General features: G+C 42.1%; 1 protein-coding gene across 14 annotated transcripts in view; it reads left to right on the forward strand.

Annotated features, from left to right (window-relative positions):
- The window catches only part of NCOA3 (nuclear receptor coactivator 3), a 158,965-nt gene that overhangs the window by 23,329 nt on the left and 112,451 nt on the right, over window positions 1-23,185 (forward strand). The window contains exon 2 of one of the 14 annotated variants that reach the window (XM_065523264.2): window positions 19,825-19,943. The exons of the other annotated variants lie outside the window; for them this stretch is intronic. The gene's annotated coding sequence lies outside the window, so the exon portion shown is untranslated. The remainder of the gene's footprint in view (window positions 1-19,824; window positions 19,944-23,185) is intronic. 14 annotated transcript variants of the gene reach the window in all.

Genomic DNA, 23,185 nt, shown 5'->3' on the forward strand with positions numbered 1-23,185 from the left:
TTTAATAGGCAATAAGTGAAGGGAGAAGTGAAGGGAGAAGAAAGAAGTAGCTCCCCGGTACAGAGACAGAGGGAGGGGGCTCCAAAGCCAAAAGAGGAGTCTCCCCCAGTGTACAGATCTTATCAAGCTTCTGTCAGATTTATCAGTAAGATATATATATATATATATATATTTTTTTTTTTTTTGAGACGGAGTCTTGCTCTGTTGCCTAGGCTTGAGGGCAGTGGCGCGATCTTGGCTCCCTGCAACCTCTGCCTCATTCTCCTGCTGCAGCCTCCCCAGTAGCTGGGATTACAGGCATGCACCACCATGCCCAGCTAATTTTTTTATTTTTAGTAGAGACGGGGCTTCACCATGTTGCCTAGGCTGCTCTCGAACTCCTGACCTCAGGTGATCCACTTGCTTCGGCCTCCCAAAGTGCTGGGATTACAGGCATGAACCATTGCTCCTGGCCAGTTCCATATTTTTTAATGGATTATAAATAGTATTGGTTTTTAGATTTCAATTTGAATAATTTATTGTTAGTATATAGCAATGCAGTTGATTTTTATATTTTTGTCTAATGTATTGTAACTTTGCTAAATTAATTTTAGTAGCTTTTATGTAGTGAGCTTAGGATTATATATATAGGTGATCATGTCTGTGAATAAAGACAGTTTTATTCCTTCTTTTCCAGTCAGTATACCTTTTTTTTTCTTGCTGTATTTTATGGCGAGTACTTCTGGTACAGTATTGAGTAGACATCTTTGTTTTGTTCTCAATGTTCAGGGCAAGTATTAAAATGTTACAGGTCTGATGATCTGCTTTGTTTTAGTATATTATTGTCTTTTGTAGAATTTCATATAAATCTCATGTAATTGTAATCATAAAGTATGTTGTGTCAGGCTTCCTTTTTTTCTTTATGTATTTTTTTGTTGTTGTGTCAGACTTCTTTTGCTTAGTCTAATTTCCTGAGATTCATTCATGTTGTTGCATATATAAGGAGTTCTTATTTTATTTCTGAGTATACAATATAGTATATAGACAATATATATGGCAGTTTATTTACCAGTTGAGCAACATTTCTTAGCTATTATGAATAGAACTGTTGTGAACATTTGCATATAAACCTTAGCATGGGTGGAAGGTTTCATTTTCTTGGACACATACCTAGGAGGTGGAATTGCTGGATCATATGGTAAATGTATGTTTAACTTTATAAGGAACTGTGAAACTGTTTACCTGTCTGTTCCATTTTGTGTTCTCACCAGCAATATAGCCAAGTTTCAGTTATATAATCTCACGAACACTTGGTATTAATATTCTCCTATGTTTTAGCCATTCTGGTAGATATGTAGTGGTATCCCATTGTGATTTTAGTTTGAAATTTCATTCAGCTTCTTTGGTGAAGTGTCTGTTCAAATCTTTTGCCTCCTTTCCTTTCCTTTTCTCCTTCCCCTCTGTCTTAAAAATCAGGTTGCTTTTCTGTTCCTGAATTCTTAGAAAAAACTGAGTTCTTAGGAAAAAAACTCATTTTTTTTTAATGTTCTCCATATCCATCTTTTGTTAGATATGGTTTGCAGATATTTTCTCCTAGGCTTTGGTGGTACGATCCTAATTGATCAGCTGAGTCTTTGTAGTAATGCTCCATTTCTTGGTCATATGTATATTTTGAGGAATAGCAAGTGTTTTAAAGCTCAAAATAATAGTTGTGCAAACATATACTACAAACTGCATTCTTTAATCCATATATATGGAAAGGAAAACCTAGATTGTTAATCTGGAGCATGTACATTCTTTTTTTTTTTTTTTTTTTTTTGAGACGGAGTCTTGCTCTGTAGCCCGGGCTGGAGTGCAGTGGCCGGATCTCAGCTCACTGCAAGCTCTGCCTCCCGGGTTTGCGCCATTCTCCTGCCTCAGCCTCCAGAGTAGCTGGGACTACAGGCGCCCGCCACCTCGCCCGGCTAGTTTTTTTTTTTGTATTTTTAGTAGAGACGGGGTTTCACCATGTTACCAGGATGGTCTCGATCTCCTGACCTCGTGATCCGCCCGTCTCGGCCTCCCAAAGTGCTGGGATTACAGGCTTGAGCCACCTCGCCCGGCCATGTACATTCTTAAACATGGTAAGGTCTTCTTTATTTAAATGGCTTAGAGCTTAATCTTTTTATGTCTCTAATAAAAATGAATACATAATTCCTTGTCTGTTTCATTATTTATTATTACAAACTAAAATGAAAAACAGTGAATATATTGGTCTGGTATAAACCTAATGAAAAGTTACCAAAATAAAAAAAAACACTTAATCTTGCCTATGAGCTTTTGCTATTGTTCCCTCTCTAACCCTCAGTGAAAAACTCAATCTTTATGGCTTACCTGTATTAGTGTAGAATATATTCTTTCTGCATCAAGTATGTACACATACTGTCTTCTCTTTATTCTTTCTATGGGTAACTGTTCTACTGACTTGAATTAGTTTTTGAATGCTTGCTGTATAAGCTAATGAGAAAAAAAAAATCAGCTTTACAATGTGCTGTTTGTCACATTTAGCATTTATATTAAATTATTGTAACACTATATTACCTAAGTATCTACCTGGAAACTTTTTTTCTTTTTTCTTTTTTTTTCTTTTTGAAATGGAGTTTCGCTCTTGTTGCCCAGGCAATGGTGCAATCTTAGCTCACTGCAACCTCCGCTTCCTGGGTTCAAGCAATTCTCCTACCTCAGCCTCCCGAGTAGCTGGAATTACAGCCACCACGCCCAGCTAAGTTTGTATTTTTAGTAGAGACAGGGTTTCTCCACATTGGTCAGGCTGGTCTCGAACTCCTAACGTCAGGTGATCCGCCCGCCTTGGCCTCCCAAGGTGCTGGGATTACAGGTGTGAGCCACCGTGCCTGGCCGGACACTTTTTTTTTTTTACTCAGGGTGATACTCAACTCACTTTAGTTGTTTGTTTATTAAATTTTTTTTTCCCCCCCGAGATGGAGTTTCACTCTTGTCACCCACGCTGGAGTGCGGTGGTATGGCCTTAGCACTGCAACCTTCACCACTTGGGTTCATGTGATTCTCCTGCCTCAGCCTACCAAGTGGCTGGGATTACAGGCACCACCACGCCCAGCTAATTTTTGTATTTTTAGTAGAGACCGGATTTCACCATGTTGGCCAGGCTGGTCTCGAACTCCTGACCTCAGGTGATCCACCCACCTTGACCTCCCAAAGTGCTAGGATTACAGGTTTGAGCCACCGCGCCCAGCCTCTAAAAAAATTTTTTTTGGGATGGAATCTCTGTCGCCCAGGCTGGAGTACAGTGGTGCGATCTTGGCTCACTGCAGCCTCTGTCTCCTGGGTTCAATTGATTTTTGCACCTCAGCCTCCGAGTAGCTGGGACCACAAGCTTATGCCACCACACCTGGCTAATTTTTATATTTTTAGTAGAGGTGGGGTTTTGCCATGTTGGCTGATCTGGTCTCGAACTCTGACCTCAAGTGATCCACCGCCTCAACCTCTCAAAGTGTTGAGATTATAGCCATGAGCCGCTGCGCCTGGCCTTACCTCAATTTATTTAACAGTCCCCTCACCCAAATGTGAAGATCATAAACAATTCTTTTCTGTCTGAATTATTCTTTCTCTCATTCTGGAATTTTGAAACATTTTACAACTTACATTTAAGAAGGCTACTTTAAAAAGAAACAGTGGAAATTTCCACCTTTTAAAAAAACTTAATTTCTGGTCTATTAAATGCTTTGCAGGGAGAAAGAAATATGAAAAAGAACCGCAGACATTCTGGATGTCAGCCTGTGAAATTTTCCACTATTTCCCATAATAACATGCAGGCATGCTTATGCTGCTGGATTCATTGCAACTGCAGTTGCACTCTGAGTGGAATTTGAAGCTACTCTGTCAGTGATAAAATGGCATCTGGCCAGCTTTTAATGAGCAGTGCATGTATTTTCACATCCAAGGTATTGTATGTTTGTTTCATCTCTGCCAGAATAGTGTGGCCATAAACACTGAAATTGTAAAATTATTTTAAAAACTTCTGATTCCAAAATTCCTGATTGTTTTTAGATGATTTTGATTGTTTTATTTCAGTAGATTATGTATCTGAGAAGATATATAATCATGCTTTTAGTTACAGTGCTGCATACATAAAATTTTACAGGGTTTTATACTACAGAAGAATGATGAGTAAATTAAAGTTTTAAAAGGATTTGTATAGAGGAAAAAAAATTTTTTTTTTTTTTTTTTTTTTTGAGACGGAGTCTCGCTCTGTCACCCGGGCTGGAGTGCAGTGGCCGGATCTCAGCTCACTGCAAGCTCCGCCCCCCGGGTTCACGCCATTCTCCTGCCTCAGCCTCCTGAGTAGCTGGGACTATAGGCGCCCGCCACCTCGCCCGGCTAGTTTTTTGTATTTTTTAGTAGAGACGGGGTTTCACCGTGTTAGCTAGGATGGTCTCGATCTCCTGACCTCGTGATCCGCCCGTCTCGGCCTCCCAAAGTGCTGGGATTATAGGCGTGAGCCACCGCGCCCGGCAGAGGAAAAAATTGAAACAAAGTTTTAAAAAGATTTGCATAGCTCAATATTTTGGTTTGATTCAATACATTTTTAATGATTTAACTATTTTATTTTATTTTATTGTTTTTGGGACAGAGTCTTTCTCTGTCGCCCAGGCCGTAGGGTGGTGGCACGATCTCAGCTCATTGCAACCTCCACCTCCCGTGTTCAAGCATTTCTCCTGCCTCAGCCTCCCAAGTAGCTGGGATTACAGGCTCCCGCCACCATGCCCGGCTAATTTTTGTATATTTTTAGTAGAGACAAGGTTTCACCATGTTGGACTGGTCTCGAACTCTTGACCTCAAGTGATCCACCCGCCTTGGCCTCTCAAAGTGCTGGAATTACAGGTGTGAGCCACTGTGCCCGGCCAACAATTTAACTATTTTAGGTTCCTGTTAATCTTTTAAAATGTCAGTAGACTTTATATTAAAATTGATACTGTGTTTTTGTTTGGCTCCTTGAAATTTAAAGGCAAACATGGTATCATCCAATTTTTCTAATGATGTAAGTCCAAGTTGCCTAGATCTGTAAACTGGCATAGCAGTAAGGTGAAGAGTAGATTACATTGTGATTATCTACCCTGTTTCATCTTTCATCTTTTCCATGGCTAATGCCTAACAGTGGTATTAAGGAATAAAATTGAGTAATTTGGCTGGGTGCAGTGGCTCACGCCTGTAATCCCAGTACTTTGGGAGGCTGAGGGCAGGCGGATCACTTGAGGTAAGGGGTTCAAGATCAGCCTGGCCAACGTGGTGAAGCCCTGTCTCTACTAAAAATAAAAAAATTAACTGGATTTGGTGGTGGGCGCTTGTAATCCCAGCTACTTGGGAGGCTGAGGCAGGAGAATCGTTTGAACCCGGGAGGCAGAGGCTGCGGTGAGCCGAGATTGTGCCACTGCACTCCAGCCTGGGCGACAGAGCGAGACTGTCTCAAACAAACCAACAAACAAAAAGAAATTGAGTAATTCAAGATTTATAAATTAACCTTTAAACTGCACTTTTGCAGAGAGGAATTTAAGGGTTGAAAGTGATGAAACAGATGTATTATAGATATCTTTGTGTGTTTTTACACTTGCACATCACTTACATTTTGGAAGTAAAGCCATATTAATGCAGAAGTATCTCTCTTCTGGACTGTCAGGGGCTAGATTTGAGCAAGAACAGTGTTGTGACATAACAGTGTTCTCCACCCCTTCCCTGTGATCTGCTCCTCCCTTGTACAGTATCATCCTTCCTCTTGACCTTTCCTGTATCTATAACTTTTCTCTTGACCTCTTCATGCACTTCCCCTTCTCAACTTTCCTTCAGTCTGCAACTGTCTTATCCCTTCCCTCAGCCTAAATTTCCATCTGGCTTGTAACCTTTTTACCTCTGTCAACTTTCCATCCTTCAGGTCCCTCACTTTTTCTGGTTTCTCACTGTTAACCAAGTCTTTTCTTTACCTTTGGAAGCTTCTTTACTGCATGTGTTCTCTGCTACTGTCAGATTGATTTTTGTTTAGTCGTTGACCCCTCAAACATGTACATCCTCACACTCTTCAAAATCCTTTAACTTTCTTTTTTTTTTTTTTTTTGAGATGGAGTCTCGCTCTGTCACCCAGGCTGGAGTACTGTGGCCGGATCTCAGCTCACTGCAAGCTCCGCCTCCCGGGTTCACGCCATTCTCCTGCCTCAGCCTCCTGAGTAGCTGGGACTACAGGCGCCCGCCACCTCGCCCGGCTAGTTTTTTTGTATTTTTTAGTAGAGACGGGGTTTCACCGTGTTAGCCAGGATGGTCTCGATCTCCTGACCTCGTGATCCGCCCGTCTCGGCCTCCCAAAGTGCTGGGATTACAGGCTTGAGCCACCGTGCCCGGCCAAAAATCCTTTAACTTTCTTTTTTTTTTTTTAAGACGGAGTCTTGCTCTGTCACCCAGGCTGGAGTGCAGTGGCCGGATCTCAGCTCACTGCAGCCTCCGCCTCCCGGGTTCACGCCATTCTCCTGCCTCAGCCTCCCAAGTAGCTGGGACTACAGGCGCCCGCCACCTCGCCCGGCTAGTTTTTTGTATTTTTTAGTAGAGACGGGGTTTCACCGTGTTAGCCAGGATGGTCTTGATCTCCTGACCTTGTGATCCGCCCGCCTCGGCCTCCCAAAGTGCTGGGATTACAGGCTTGAGCCACCGCGCCCGGCCTCCTTTAACTTTCATTTCTTCTTCCATGCTTTAACTTATTCTGCAAAGATTTATTGAGTGCTAGCCATGTGTTGGCTGTTCCGTAGATGTTAGGAATATACCAGTGACCAGAATGGCTATGGAAAAAAAACTTTGTAGGGGGACTTGTGTGTCTGTGTGTGTGTTGTGTGTGTGTATTGTGTGTATTGGAGGGTTTACATTTTAGATATCATGGTAAGCTTTGCTGAGTAAGCAATACTTAAACAAGGACACCAGGAAGTCAGTAAGCCCTGAGAATATTGGGTTGGGGTAAGGTTGGGATGGGGAGCATTCTGTGTAGAGAGAGCTACCTGTGGAAAGGCCCTTTGTTAGGAGCATTCTTAGTGAATTTGAAGAGCAGCAAGGTGACCAGTGTTTTGGAGCACAGTGTTTGGAGGACAGTGAACAAAGAGGTAAGTAGCAAGAGAAATCTGAGAGGTAACAGTGAGGCCTTGCAGACAGTTGTAAGGACTTCAGCTTAAAAAAAAAATCATTAAAAAAAAATAGCATAATAGCATATAAATGCATGGTTTCCATTATTTTCCTTTTGAGATGGGATCTCATTATATTGCCCAGGCCCAGGCTGGTCTGGAACTGCTGGGCTCCCAGCTCAGCCTTATGGGTAGCTTGGCCTACAGGTGAGTGTTAACACATGCAGCTAATTAAAGAAATTTTTTTTTCTTGTAGAGACAGGTCTTGTTTTTTTTTTTGCCTCGTCTTGTCTTGAACTCCTGGCCTGAAGCAATATTCCCATCTCAGCTTCCCAAAGTATTGGGATTACAAGTGTGAGCTACCATATCTGGCTTCCTGCAGGTTTTTAATTGTATTTTTGGTTATTCCAGAAAGATCCTTTAGCTGGGCACGGTGGCTCACACCTGTAATCCCAACACTTTGGGAGGCTGAGGCGAGCGGATCACTTGAGGTCAGAAGTTTGAGACCAGCATGGCCAACATGGTGAAACCCCGTCTCTACTAAAAATACAAAAAAATTAGCCACAGGTGGTGGCAGGCGCCTGTAATCCCAGCTACTCAGGAGGCTGAGGCAGAGAATTGCTTGAACCCGGGAAGCGGAGGTTGCAGTGAGCCAAGATTGTGCCCCTGGACTTCAACCTGGGCAACAGAGCAAAACTCTGTCTCAAAAAAAAGAAAAAAAAAAAAAAAAGAAAAAAAATTACCTGGGTGTGGTGGTGGGTACCTCTGTAATCCCAGCTACTCAGGAGGCTGAGGCAGGAGAATCGCTTGAATTTGGGAGGTGGAGGTTGCAGTGAGCCGAGAACATGCCACTGCATTCCAGCCTGGGTGACAGAGCCAGATTCCATCTCAAATAAAAAACAAAAAACAAGAAAATCATTGATTTTTTTTTTCTTTTTCCTCTTCAAATTAAAGCTTTTCTTTTTTCTTTGGTTATGAAGGTGATTAATTCATGTTTATGTGGAAAACATGGAAAATCCAGAAAAGTACAAAGAAAATAAGGATTACTAGTAACCGCATCATCCATTATTATGGATTATGTATGTATATCTTTCCAGTCTTTTTTTCTTCGTTCTTGTACACATACGCAGTACCTTGTACAGTATATGGGTTTAGCAGAGAGCAAATGAACTCTATCAGGGTCTTCATAAGACCCTCTAGCAGTCTTATGAAGAGTAGCCTGTAGAGTGCAAGAGTAGAAGCAATGAGAGCTAGGCCAGGTGCAGTGGCTCACACTTGTAATCCTAGCACTTTGAGAGGTTGAGGAGGTTGGATTGCTTGAGCCCAAGAGTTTGAGACCAGCCTGAGCAACACAGATCCTGTCTCTACGAAAAATTCGGAAATTAGCTGAGCATGGTGGCAGGTGCCTGTGGTCCTAGCTTACTGGGCAGGCTGAGCTGGGAGGATTGCTTGAACCCAGGAGGTTGAGGCTGCAGTGAGCTGTGGCTATGCCACTGTACTCTAGCCTGGGCAACAGAGCAAGATCCTCTCTCCAAAAACAAATGAAAAAACAAAACACACCAAAAAAAAAAACCCAGGATCACCTATTAGAAGGCTGTTAGAGTAATCCATGTTGGTTTAGGCTATGATTATGGCAAGAGAGATGATAAGTGATCAGATTGTATGTATCTTCTTTGGAAGGTGGAGCCAACAGGATTTTGTGATGGTTTCAGTGGGGGAGAGGGGGAAAGAGCTATCCCTGAGAAGAATCAAGCATAATTCAAAAGTTTTTGGCTTGAGCAGCCAGAATTGTTTGGCTTCATTTTCTTGTCAAACTACCCATCCAAGGCTCTTTGTTGTTTCCTTCCTGTCCATTTGAACTCGTGATTTTTTTTTAAATAAAAGGCAAAAGATTTATTTGCTCTACAGAGAAACCAAAGCATGAACTTGTGATTGTTTCTTTTACCAGGCTTCTAGTTTGTACTGTCCAACTTGGTACTTGGTACCCACCACAAGATACTATATATAACAAGTGTTTCACTAGCATTAGTCTCCCTAACTGGGTAGTGAGCATCCTTTTACTGGATCATGCTGAATTTGAATCTTTTCAGGGACCTGTAACTTTCTGAGTACATTGTGGACATTCAGAAAATGTCTATTGATTGTACGTTTTTCCAGCTTAAGAACAAGATATGAAAAAACCTCAAAGCCATCTAAAGTAACTGTCTGCTTTTACTTTAGATGACTGATGTCTTTTGAGAATGAGGTGTTTGGGCTAGATGAGCTGGTTCACACCTGTAACCCCAGCACTTTGGGAGGCTGAGGCAGGCGGATCACTTGAGCTTAGGAGTTCAAGAGCAGTTTGGGCAACATGGCGAAACCCCATCTCTACCAAAAATACAAAAAATTGTCTGGGTGTGGTGGCGTGCACCTGTAGTCCCAGCTACTCAGGTGGCTGAGATGGGAGGATTGATTGAGCCTTGGAAATGGAAGTTGAAGTGAGCAGAGATCATGCCGTTGCACCAACCTGGGTGACAGAGTGAGACTCCATCTCTTTTTTTTTTTATTATTAAAAAAAAGATGTTTGGATAGTTATTTTCCTTACATCCAGTGTAAGAATCATTACAAGGTCTGGCTGTGTTGCCCAGGCTTGTTTCTTTTTTTTTTCTTTTAAAATAATGAGCATTATTATTACTAGTTTTTGAGTCAGGGTCTTGCTTTCTTGCCAGACTTGAGTGCAGTAGTGCAATGGCACCATCATGGCTCACTGCAGCCTCAAACTCCTGGGCTCAAGGAATTTTCCCACCTCAGCCTCCTAAGTAGCTAGGCTCACTTCTTCCACGCCTCACTGCTCAAACCCCTAGAGGGAGCATGCAGACGGGCAGGTGGTAGGGAGTGTTTTTGGGCTCTGACCCCACCGCAGCATCTAGGGTTGAGTGTTTACAGCTCCTGAAGCCCCAGTGGCCTTGTGTTACAGTGTGCTCTTTCAGTTTCGCCGTCTGTAGGTGGCTTGTGTTAATCAGTTGAGTTAGACCCTCTGCCTTATCTCAGGGATAGAGGACTCTCTGTATCCCAGGTTCTTGCCCTGGTGTACTGGAAAGATTGGATCACAGACGGGCTTGGAGAATGAGTGCAAGGCTTTTTTTTTTTTTTTTTTTTTTTGAGACAGAGTCTTGCTCTGTTGCTAGGCTGGAGTGCAGTGGCGCAATCTCTGCTTACTGCAAGCTCTGCCTCCCAGGTTCAAGCGACTCTCCTGCCTCAGCTTCCCGAGTAGCTGGGATTATAGGCATGCACCACCACACCCGGCTAATTTTTGTATTTTTAATAGAGACGGGGTTTCACCATGTTGGCCAAGATGGTCTTGATCTCCTGACCTTGTGATCCGCCCACCTTGGCCTCCCAAAGTGCTGGGATTACAGGCATGAGCCACCGTGCCCGGCCGAGTGCAAGGTTTTATTGAATGGTGAAAGTAGCTCTCAGCAGATGGATGGGGAGCCATAAGGGGGATGGAGTGGGAAGCTGGTATTCCCCTGGAGTTGGGCTGCCCAGTGGCCGGGCTCTACTCCGACCGCCCCTACCAAATTCCACATCAACTTAAATGTAGATGACTGGCTGGCGTCTGCTGGTGTCTGTTAGTGTACTCTTCTGCTCCTCTGTTCCTCTCGATGTCCAGCCGCTTGTGTGTGTGTCTGCTTAAAGTTTTATGGGCACAGGATGGGGGGCATGGCAGGCCAAAAGGCAACTTTTTGGGTGCGAAAACAGAAATGCTTGTTCACACTTAGGTCCGTGAGCACAGGCCCGAGGGTGGAGCCCTCACCGTGGACCCTACCCTTCTCTACCCAGCACTTACTTCCCTGCCCTACTCCTGTATCAGGACTACAGGTGCACACCTACATGCCCAGCTAATATAATAAATTTTTTTTGTAGAGATAGTGTCTTGCTACATTGACCATGTCTCAAGTGATCCTCCTGCCTTGGCCTCCCAAAGTGTTGGGATTACTGGCATGAGCTCCCCACCATCTGGCCAATGGACGTTAATGCTTACCTGGTATATGCAAAGCACCCTAGGAGATAGAAAGTTTTGCAAGAAAAGGTTCCTGCCCAAAAAGGAGCTTATTTTTTGGTGCAGACAATATATCCTATACACATTTTGTCTCCTTTTACAGGATAATATTGTGTTATCATTTACTGCAAAACAAATTGTTGTCATGCCTTTGTCATTCTAAAGCTTGTAGGGGCTCTTTGCCTCTTTATTAAGTGATGATTGATGTCTCTGCTTTGAGTTCTTATTTATTTATTTTAAAAATAGAGATGGGTCTCACTTTGTTGCCCAGGCTGGTCCCAAACTCCTGGTTTCAAGCCATCCTCCTGCCTGGGCCTCCCAAAATCCTGGGATTACCGGTATGAAGCCATTGTGCCTGGCCTCATTGTTTTTTTTTGTTTTGTTTTGTTTTTTGTTTTTTGTTTTTTTTTGAGACAGAACCTTGCTCTGTCACTCAGGCTGGAGTGCAGTGGCGCAATCTCGGCTCCCTGCAACCTCTACCTCGTGGATTTAAGCAATTCTCCTGCCTCAGCCTCCTGAGTAGTTGGGATTACAGGTATGCACGACCACACCTGGCTAGTTTTGTTTTTTTGTATTTTTAGTAGAGATGGGGTTTCACCATGTTGGTCAGGCTGGTCTCAAACTCCTGACCTTGTGATCCACCCGCCTCGGCCTCCCAAAGTGCTGGGATTACAGGCGTGAGCCACTGCGCCCGGCATGTTTTGTTTTCAGCAAAGAAGTTCTTCATATTTATAGATGCTGTCTGGATTATAGGATGTGGTATCTATCCGTATACAACTGAGTTCTCTACATTTCCTTGGTCTGGAAGGGATTGAATCTTTTAGACAAGGAGAAGGAAAGTTGGTAAAAGTAGTGCTTTTCAGTTAAGTTCTTTACTTGTAGAGTTGTAAATAACTTATCTGAGAAGTAAATTGAGTGTAATTTACTTTTGCCTGTGGTCACCACTTCTACGTCGTAATGGAGTGTTTTTCTATAGAAAGGTTATAGAATGTAACTCAAACATTTTTATGATAATCTGGGGGGAAGTGTTGAGATTATAGGTGTGAGCCATTGCACCTGGCCTATTTTATATTCTACTAGGAAATAAAATGTAAAACTGCCAAATTAGCTACTTCAACAAATGACCACCTATAAAAACCAAAGAGTTTAATAGATTTTTTTTGTTTTGTTTTTGTTTTTTTGAGATGGAGTCTTGTTCTGTTACCCAGGCTGGAGTGCAGTTGGCACGATCTCAGCGCACTGGAACCTCTGCCTCCCAGGTTCAAGTGATTCTCCTGCCTCAGCCTCCCAAGTAGCTGGGGACTACAGGTCCTTGCCACCACGCCCGGCTAATTTTTTCTGCTTTTAGTAGAGATTGGGTTGCACCATGTTAGCCAGGATGGTCTTGATCTCCTGACCTCGTTGTGATCTGCCTGCCTCGGCCTCCCAAAGTGCTGGGATTACAGATGTGAGCCAATGTGCCTGGCCTTTTTGTTTTTTTTTTTTGAAACAGAGCTTCACTTTCTCGCAGGCTGGACTAAAGTGGCTCGATCTTGGCTCACTGCAACCTCTACCTCCCAGGTTCAAGTGATTCTCCTGCCTCAGCCTCCTGAGTATCTGGGATTACAGGCGCCTTCCACCATGCCTGGCTAATTTTTGTATTTTTAGTAGAGACGGGGGTGTCACCATGTTGGCCAGGCTGGTCTTGAACTCCTGACCTCAGGTGATCCACCCACCTTGGCCTCCCAAAGTGCTAGGATTACAGGCATGAACCACCGCGCCTGGACTAATAGGTTTTTAAGCTCCAACTCTGGGGGAAAAAAACCCAAGATGATTAAAAATGTCCCATTTAGATGATCTTTAGTTGACTTGACACAGTCTTTGGGTCTGGACTGCTATAGTAATTCATGATGTGGTTTTTTAAGGCACCACATTAGAAGCAAGAATAATATTAATTTATTTGGGTTAGAGAGTAGTGGTGAACCCGAGCTTGTAACATTCTGTTTAAGAGAGTTTGATGTTCCAGTCTGTAACTGCAATTGGAAGAGCTTTGGAAAAATGATTTGTGAACATGTAAGATAATTTTTAAAAACATAATTTTCTCTGCCTCCTGAAAGAAGTTTGTGTTTCGTAAATAACCAGCATTATTAGTATTCTTCTCTTTCTTTTTTTTTCTTGAGACAGAGTCTCACTCTGTCGCCCAGGCTAGAGTGCAGCGGTGTGATCTCAGCTCACTGCAACCTCTGCCTCCTGGGTTCGAGTGATTCTCCTGCCTCAGCCTCCTGAGTAGCTGGGATTACAAGATTACAGGCGTGTGCCACCATGCTGGTCTAATTTTTGTATTTTTACTAGAGACAGGGTTTCCTCATGTTGGCCAGACTGGTCTCGAACTCCTGACCTTGTGATCCGCCCGCCTTGGCTTCTCAACGTGTTGGGATTTCAGGTGTGAGCCCCTGCGCCCAGCCACTATTCTTCTCTTTCAGATGAATGTGAGAGATGTTTAGTTTTCAGAAACTGGAGAAGATGTTATATTCTCCCTCTTCCCTGTTAAGTTTCAGCATCTGTTCTGGCTGTTTTACTTTTTCCCGAACCTTTTACTTAGAGCAAAAACTTGGATGAATTGATTTCAAGACTTCACTTTGCCTTTGGGTAAGGTTTTCCTTAGTGGTTTGCCTAAGTTGTGTTTTAGTATCTTTCTTGGGTTGCTTAGTTTTTTCAGCCTTTGGGACAATCTGTTGACTTAGTTGTGAATTTTGGCTTTTCATTTCTTGTGCCATAGAATTTGTATGTGCTGCCAGGCGTGGTGGCATGTTCCTGTAGTCCCAGCTAGTTGATAAAGGGCTTGATAAGCTACTTGATAAGGTGGTAGGAGGTAGCTTGATCCCAAGAGTTTGAGGCTGCAGTGAGCTATGGTCATGTCATCGTACTGCATGTAGCCTGGGTGACAGAACGAGACCCTGTCTCTAGGAAAAAATAAAATAAAAGTTGTGCTAATAGAACATGAACTCTGAGGGCTGGGAGTTATCTGTTTTGTTTACTGCTGTATCCTTGGTGCTCAGAATGGTGGCAGACTCAGAGTAGGTACTCAAATATTTGCTGAATAAATTTAGAGTAGCAGTAGCAGGTTTTTATTTATCGAGCACACACTGAATGGCAAAGTACTAAGCTCTTTGAATGGATTTGGTGGTTTTTCCATATTATAGCTTGTTTGCTGTCCATATGATAGTTTATCAGTGGGTGTGAGGGAAGAAGGAGGAGATGAAGCCAGAGTTGTTGAGGATGCTGCTAGCTATTACTAAATTTCATCAAGTTTAGGATACCATCAGTTATAGAACACAACATTATTTTACGTATTACTAGGTCTCAAACTCCCGGCCTCAAGTGATCCACTGCCTCGGCCCCCCAAAGTGTTGGGATTACAGGTGTGAGCCACTGCACCCGGCCTATTTTATGTACTACTGGGAAAGAAAATGTAAAACTGCCAAATAAATAATTGGATACTGTCAATAGCATGACATATTCTGAATTGAAAGATGTAAAAATATGAACAAACCCCCAAATATTTAAGGGATACTAGTTTTACATAAACTCTCATTTAGCAATCATGAAACCTTCTAGAGGTTTCTATCTTCATTTGAGAGAGGAGGAAATTGAAGCCCATGGGTTAATTACATAAGCTGTCCACGTAGAGGATCCAGATTGAGGTCTCTCAGATTTCAGAGGCCGTGCCCTTTTTACCACCCTACATTGCCTTAGGAGTCAAGGAAATAAAATAGTACATTGGCCTGTCAACTTTGGCTTGAAGATACTTAGTTGGCATGGCTTTAAGCATTTTCTTTGTAATTGATTTTTCCTATTTTTCCTTAAAATCAAATTTCTTGGCCGGACGTGGTGGCTCATGCCTGTAATCCCAGCACTTTGGGAGGCCGAGGAGGGCGGATCATCTGAGGTCAGGAACCCCATCTCGACTAAAAATACAGACATTAGCTGGGCATGGTGGTGGGTGCCTGTAATCCGGCTACTTGAGAGGCTGAGGCAGGAGAATCGCTTGAACCCAGGAGGTGGAGTTTATAGTGAGCTGAGACAGCACGATTACACTGCAGCCTCGGCAACAAGAATGAAACTCTGTCTCAAAAAAAAAAAAAATAAAAAAACCTCAAATATCTTTGAATTTACTCTGTGCTAGCTACTCTGTGTGTCTGTGTGTATACAAAACAATATAAGGTCTTATCTCTTCTCGAGGAATTTATAGTCTGTTTGGGGAGATGAGAAAGAAACATGAAAGTTAGATAACTAGAGAAGATTTAAATAACATTTCAGAGACTAATGCAAGAGGTTTAACAAGGCAATGAAGGATTAATTGCCAAATAAATTGTACAAATAATTGCTTTTGGAGTTCAGAGGAAGAAATGATTGCTTGGGGCTGGGGTAATCTAGGGAAGGATGTAAATGAATTCCTGGGAGATATTTTCAGTTAGTGAGCTTATTTACTTTACCTTTAAAATCGTATTAATGTTTGTTACAAATGGAACTGCAAACTGTTTGAACGTGAACTGTTGTATCTTAATTTTTTAAACTCTCCATATGAGAGTGCAGGAGCTACTACCCCAGAGAAAAGGAGATCATGCTTTCTACATGTGTTTGCTTCTATTGTATCAAATAGATGGAGAAAGTATTCATTTTTAGAAGAAAAATCTTTGAGTGAAAAGAAAGGGGAACTCCCTGTCCCTAAATTCCTTGAGTGTCACTCTCGCCACTTTTACAATCAGTTGTACTTTGTGAGTCATTGCCAAGGTTACTTTTTGTGACTTTCAGCATTCATGATTAACTTCTAAAGGGTGGAAACAAGCATTAATCCCCTTTGTATCACTAATGTTCTCTCTGTCTCCCCTCCCCCTTCCCCGCTCCCCTCCCCTCCCTTCCCCTCCCCTCCCCTCCCCTATTCCGCTTCCCTCCCCCCTTCCCCTTCCCCCTGCTCCTCTCCCCTCTGTCTCCTCAGGCTCAAAAGATCCTCCCACCTGTCTCCTGAGTAGTTGGGACCACAGGTGTGTGTCACTGTGCCCGTTTAATTTTTAATTTTTTTGTAGAGTTGGGGCTTTTCTAGGTTGTTGCTCAGGCTGGTCTCGAACTCCTGGCCTCAAGTTACCCGCCTGCCTTGCAAGGCCTCCCAAAGTGCTGGGATTACTGGCAGTAATCCTTCATACCATTTTGAAGCAAAGACTAGACATTATATAATTATATAATTTCCTTAAGTATCTATAAAAGATACACCTGTCATAAGAAGCAAACTATACATTATTACATCTAGAAAAGCTACATTAATTTCTTAGTAGTGTCAAATACACAGTCACTATTCAGTTTTCTAGTTCTCTCTTCTCATTTTTTAATTAGTTGGAATCAGATTCAAACAAGATGCAGACATTGCAGTTTGGTTTTTATGCATCCTAAGTCTCTGTTAGTATAGGTTTTCTCTTCCATCTCTTTTTTCCTTCCAATTTATCAAATTATTTTTTGCCCTGTAGAGTTTTTTTTTGGGAGGGGCAGAGCTGTGTCACCCAGGCTCGAGTGCAGTGCTGTGATCATAGCTCACTGTAGTCTCAAACTCGTCAGCTCAAGCGATCCTCCTACCTCAGCCTCCCAAGTAGCTGGAATTAAAGGTGCACACCACCATACCAGCTACATTTAAAATTTCTTTTTTTGTGGAGAACGGGCTCTTGCTTTGTTACTCAGGCTGTTCTGAAACTCCTGGCCTCAAGTAATTCTCCTGTCTTGGCCTCCTAAAGTGCCAGGATTAGAGGCACAAGTAACCATGCCTAGCTTCCTGTAGAGTTTCTTACTGTCTGGATTTTGCGGAGTATATCTTTATGGTGGTCTTTCATTGTGCCCTCTGTCCTCTCTCTCTCTATTTTTAAAATGGTAGTTAGCTTTCAAGTCTTGATCAGTTTCTGGTTCAGTTATTTTTGACAAGTGTATTAATTATCTGTTGCTGCGTAACAAATTGTCTCCAATCTTGACATCTTAAACCAGCATTTATTGGTCCCAGCACCTCAGGAGGCTGATGTGGGAGGATTGCTTAAGCCTGGAAGTTTGAGGCTGCAGTGAGCTGTGTTTGCACCTGTGAATAGGCAACTCCTAGGCAAGACCCTGTCTCTAAAAAATAAAAATTGGCTAGGCAAAGCACTTTGGGAAGCCCAGGTAGGTGGATCATCTGAGCCCAGGAGTTTGAGACCAGCCTGGGCAACATGACAAAACCCCATCTATACAAACACTACAAAAATTATCCAGGCATGGTGGCACATACCTGTAATCCCAGCTACTTGGGAGGCTGAGACAGGAGGGAGGATCTCTTGAGCTGGGAGGTGGAGGTTGCAGTTCGCTGAGAACATACCACTGTACTCCAGTCTGGGTGACAGCAAGACTTTGTTTCAAAACAAAACAAACCTCCCAAACTCCTTAGTATTTATTATCTTCCACAGTTTCTGAAGGTTAGCACTCTGGGAGTAGCCTAGCTGGGTGGTTCTGGTTTTAGTGCTCTCAATGGGTTGCAGTCATCTGAAGGTTTAACAAAGGCTGGAGGATTTGCTTTCGAGGTGGCTTACTCAGTGGCCATTGATGGGAGGTCTCAGTTTCTGCCTGAGTGTCCTAAAGGTACTGCCAGAGCTAGTGATCAGGGAGAAGGAGAAAAGGAGGAGAGAATTTGAAATGCCTTTATGACCTCAGAAGTGACAGCTTGTCACTTTTCTTTTGGTCACATAGACCAACTTTGATACAGTGTGGGAGGGGACTGCTTAAGTTCATCAATACCTAGAGATGGGTGTCGCTGGCGATGTCATCTTGGTGCTGGCTACTACGGTGAGACGACTTCCCAGGGAGTGTGGTTTATCAGAAGACACATACCTGTTTGAGTTGTTAATATTAGCAGATACTGTAAATAAAAACTTTTTCTTTTTTTTTTTTTTTTTTTTTTTTTTTTTTTTTTTTTGAGAGAGTCTTGCTCTGTTGCCCAGGCTGGAGTGCAGTGGTGTAATCTCTGCTCACTGAAACCTCCACCTTCTGGGTTCCAGTGATTCTTCTGCCTCAGCCTCCTGAGTAGCTGGGACTACTGGTGTGCACCACCATGCCTGGCTCAGTTTTGTATTTTTAGTAGAGATGGGGTTTCACCATGTTGGCCAGGCTGGTCTCGAATTCCTGACCTCAGGTGATCCGCCTGCCTTGGCCTTCCAGGGTGTTGGGATTACAGGCGGTGAGCCACTGTGCCCAGCCAAGAAAAACTTTTTCTAATCAAGTATTTGGTTACCTCGTGTGGGTACAGTTTACATAGGAAAGATGGGATTATGTTAGACTCTCTTTATTTACTAGTATTTAAAATAACAAGTTGGTTTACTAGTATTCTCTTGTGTTAAAAGAACCATTTTTTTCTCAAAGTTTTTAAAAAAAACTTTATTTTGAAATAATTTTAGACTTTTGGGAACGTTGCAAAAATAGTAGAGTTTTCCTGTATACTCCACCCAGGTTTCCCCAATTTAATAACTTGCATGGCCATGTTATAGTGATCAAAACTAAGGCTAACACTGGTGTAATACTGTTAACTAAGTAGCACATATTGTCAAATTTTCACGATTGTGTTTTTTTTTTTTTGTTCCAGGATCCAATTCTATTCTTTATTAATATCTCCCTTTTTTGGGGGGGGAGTTATTTTGTAATTTTTCAAGTATTTTTTTTTTTCAGTTAGGTGTAGCATGTCCATGATAATATATCTTTATTTGTCCTTATTCAATACTACTTTTTTTTTTTTTAAGGCAGGGTCTCACTGTCACCCAGACTGGAATGCAGTTGTGCTGACAAGGTTTACTGCAGCCTCAACCTCCTGGGTTTAAGTGGTCCTCCTATGTAGCTGGTACCGCAGGCATGTGTCAGCATGCCTGACTCATTGTTGTGGGTATTTAAAAAATTTTACGAAGTTTGTATTTTGTTTTAGATGTTGCCTTTATATTAAAATTCTTATGTAATAGACTTAGTGGGCACCCCCCTCCCCACATTTTTTGGTTATTTTCTGTTGGTTTCTTACTTTGAATACTATTGAAATTACCTAGTAACTTTTTCTTTCCAGGCATTTGATTTAAAGTAATATCTTTTTCTTTCAGTTACTATCAAGTAATCAGTTTTTTTTTTTTTTTTTTTTTTTTTTTATCTCTTCATACTTCAGTTTTTGGATAGTTGTGTTCTCTACATTGTTGGAACATATAGTCATTATGTAGTATAATGTGTCACTTAGAACCCCCATTCAGGTTTTTACAGATAAATATATATTTAATACCCACTACCATTTTTATGTTGATATGGACTTTCCAGTTATTTGGGTCATCTGGAATTCATTTTCTCTAATAAATTCCTCAGGAAGAGCTTATGGGAACAGTATTCCTTGTGTTCCACTATGTTTAAAAAGTTTGTCTGGCTTGGTGATGATAAAATTCTATTCCACAGTATTTGAAATATGTCATTCCACTGTCTTCTGGCACAGAGCATAGCTGTTACAGTATCATGTCGACCTGTTTTTCTTTGAGCAATGTAGCCTTTTTTTTTTTGTCATTGTTTAGATGTCCACAGGATTTTTTTGTTAGTAGTCTTTTTTTTTTTTTTTTTTTTTTGAGACAGAGTCTCACTTTGTTTGCCCAGGCTGGAGTGAAGTGACAGGATCTCAGCTCGCTGCAACCTCTGCCTTCCAGGTTCAAGGGATTCTCCTGCCTTAGCCTCCCTAGTAGCTGGAACTACAGGTGCGTACTACCATGCCCAGCTAATTTTTGTATTTTTAATAGAGACAGGGTTTTGCCATGTTGGCTAAATTCCCGACCTCAGGTGATCCACCTGCTTTGGACTCCCAAAGTGCTGGGATTACAGGTGTAGTCTTTGTAGTCTTATTGGTGTTGGTGGTCTCTTTTCAATATGTGTTAATAGTTTCAAGCTTCCTTCCCCTCTTCTTTTTGTCTTTTTCTCGATGTCATGAAGGTTTTCTTAGTGTTGGGTTTTTTTTCTTTGCTTTTTGTTTTTGTTGTCTTACTGCCTTGGTTTTCTTCTTTGGGACTCCTACTGTACATATGTTGGATCATATGTGGTATATATATAGAGATGTGGTCTTGGTCTGTCGCCTAGGCTGAAGTGCAGTGGTGTGATCATGGCTCATTGCAACCTCCACCTCCTGGGCTCAAGCGATCCTCCTACCTCAGTGTCCTGAATAGCTAGGACTACAGGTGCATGCCATCATGCCTGGCTAATTTTTGTATTTTTTGTAGAGGTGGGGTTTTGCCATGTTGCCCAGGCTGGTCTAGAACTCCTGAGCTCAAGTGATCCTCCCACCTCACCCTTTTAAAGTGTTGGAATTACGGGTGTGAGCCACTGCACCAGGTCTGTATATTGTTTATGTGAGATAAACCTCTCTTTTGTTTCCTCACTTGTATAACCAACTGTCCTCTGAACCTTTTCATTTAGATTTCTAATGGACAGCTGAAGCACAACATGTCCCAAACCGATCTCATCATCTTCCCTGTAAGATCTTCACTAAAGCCTTTTCTTTCTCATTGTTGGTCATTCATTCTTGCTGTTGCTTAGGCCTAAAAACCTTGACTACTCTTTTATCTCCTTGCTATTTTTAAGATATATCTAGTGTCTGGCCACATCTGAATAATTCCACTGAACCAACATTTTCTGTGAGTTATTGTAATAACATCCTAACAGGTCTTCCTGCATTTTACTCTTGTTTCCTTACAGCCTGTTAGTAACATAATAGCTGGAGGGATCTTTTACAATCCTAAACTAGTTTGTCAGTCCTCTTTTAGACTACATAGAGGTTTCTTATTTCACCCGGAGTAGCAATGAAAGTTCTTACTTTGTTTCCATGAGACTCTGTGACTTGCCTCTGTTTTTTTGTTTTGTTCTGTTTTGTTTTGTTTTTTTAAAGACCAAGTTTCCCTCTTGTTGTCCAGGCTGGAGTGCAGTGGTGCAATCTTGGCTCACTGCAACCTCTGCCTCCCACGTTCAAATGATTCTTCTGCCTCAGCCTCCCAAGTTGCTGGGATTACAGGCATGCGCCACCACGCCCAGCTAATTTTGTATTTTTAGTAGAGATAGGGTTTCTCCATGTTGGTCAGGCTGGTCTCGAACTTCCTACCTCAGGTGATCTACCTGTCTTGGCCTCCCACAGTGCTGGGGTTACAGGCGTAAGCCACCGCGCCTGGGCTGCCTCTGTTGTATCTCTGATCTCACCTATCATTCCTGTCTTCCTTGTTCATTCTTGATCCAGTATTGTTCTTCATCCAGTGCAGGCACATTCTTGCCTTTGGGTATGCCCTTTCTTGGAATGTTGTTTCTGTCATATATCTGATTAAGTTCCTCATCTCTTTAAAGTCTCAATTCTTACACTCTTAATGAGGCCTACTCTTACCACCCTATTTAATACTGGAGCCTCTGACCTTATAGCATGAATGCTCTAACATATTAATACTTTACTTATTTATTGTGTTTAATTATAAAGCATATGCTCCACAAGAACAAGAATCCTAGTCCCCCTTGCTCACTGATATATCTCAAACACTTAAATCTAAGTGCCTGGCATATGGTAGATGTTCATCATTCGTTTGTCTAGTGAATAACTATACCCTGTATTTCCTTGAAAGGATGATGTCCTCCTAAAGCCATTCTCCCACCCCTGTCTGTGGTGTTAAGATGTTTTTCTGTGTCATAGCATGTCATTTCTTTTTAAACCCTGTGGTGGGAGTACATTAGGAAAGTTCCTAGTCTTTGTTGGTTTTATTTTTATTTTATTATTTTTTACGATGGAGTCTCGCTCTGTCACCCAGACTGAAGTGCAGTGGCATGGTCTCAGCTCACTGCAACCTCCACCTCCTGGGTTCAAGCGATTGTCATGCTTTAGCCTCCTGAGTAGCTGGGATTACAGGCGCCTGCCACCACCCCCTGATAATTTTTTTTATTTTTTATTTTTTAATTTTTAGTGCCAGGCTGGTCTTGAACTCCTGACCTCAGGTGATCCACCTGCCTCGACCTCCCAAAGTGCTGCAATTACAGGTGTGAGCCACCACGCTCAGCCTTTGTTGGTTTTATTTTAGCTTCCTGTGTTTTTAGGCTGGGACTGTTTCTGGAAATCCATTTAAGATGGAAGTTGACTCTGAAATTGGTTGAATAAAGTTAGGGTGGTTTATTAATGTAGAGGAATTGTGAGTTACCACTTGTCATATATGTAAGATAATTTCTTGTTTGTTTCCTTACTCTCTGAGCCTAATAAAAAAAGTTTCCTTTAAAAAAAAAATTCATTTCTAGGCCAGGTATGGTGGCTCAGACCTGTAATCCCAGCACTTTGGGAGGCCGAGGCAGGCGAATCATCTGAGGTCAGAAGTTCCAGACCAGCCTGTCCAACATGGCGAAACCCCCTCTCTACTAAAAATACAAAAAATTAGCTGGGCATGGTGGCGGGCGCCTGTAATCCTAGCTACTCGGGAGGCTGAGGCAGGAGAATCACTTGAACCTGGGAGGCAGAGATTGTAGTGAACTGAGATCATGCCACTGCACTGCAGCCTGGGTGGCAAGAGTGAAACTCCATCAAATAAAATAAAATAAATAAAATAAAATAGTCTCTTTTACTGCATTTTTCAGTGGCAGTTTGAGAAGAAGGCGTGGCACATGTCAATAGACATTAACATGCAATTGACAAATGCCTTTAAAAAAGTGTATGTCTATATTATGTCAATGTTTTTATAATTCTGTTTCAGCAAATCAAGAGAGTTGCAGTAATCTAGAAAGGATTTATGTCATGATAGTTTACTGTGTAGTCTCCCCAAGAAGGGCCACTGTGTTCTGCGTAATGCTATTAGGCACAAGATGTGAAATAATATCTGTGAGGTCTTCATTTGGTGACTATGATAAAATCAGTTAGCATTTTAAAGGGCTTCTTAAAAATACCATTTAATGAATTATAAAAATTATTAGTGAGTTATTATTGAGAACA

Source organism: Macaca fascicularis, chromosome 10, assembly GCF_037993035.2.
Source record: "Macaca fascicularis isolate 582-1 chromosome 10, T2T-MFA8v1.1".
In the NCBI taxonomy this organism is placed as follows: Eukaryota; Metazoa; Chordata; class Mammalia; order Primates; family Cercopithecidae; genus Macaca; species Macaca fascicularis.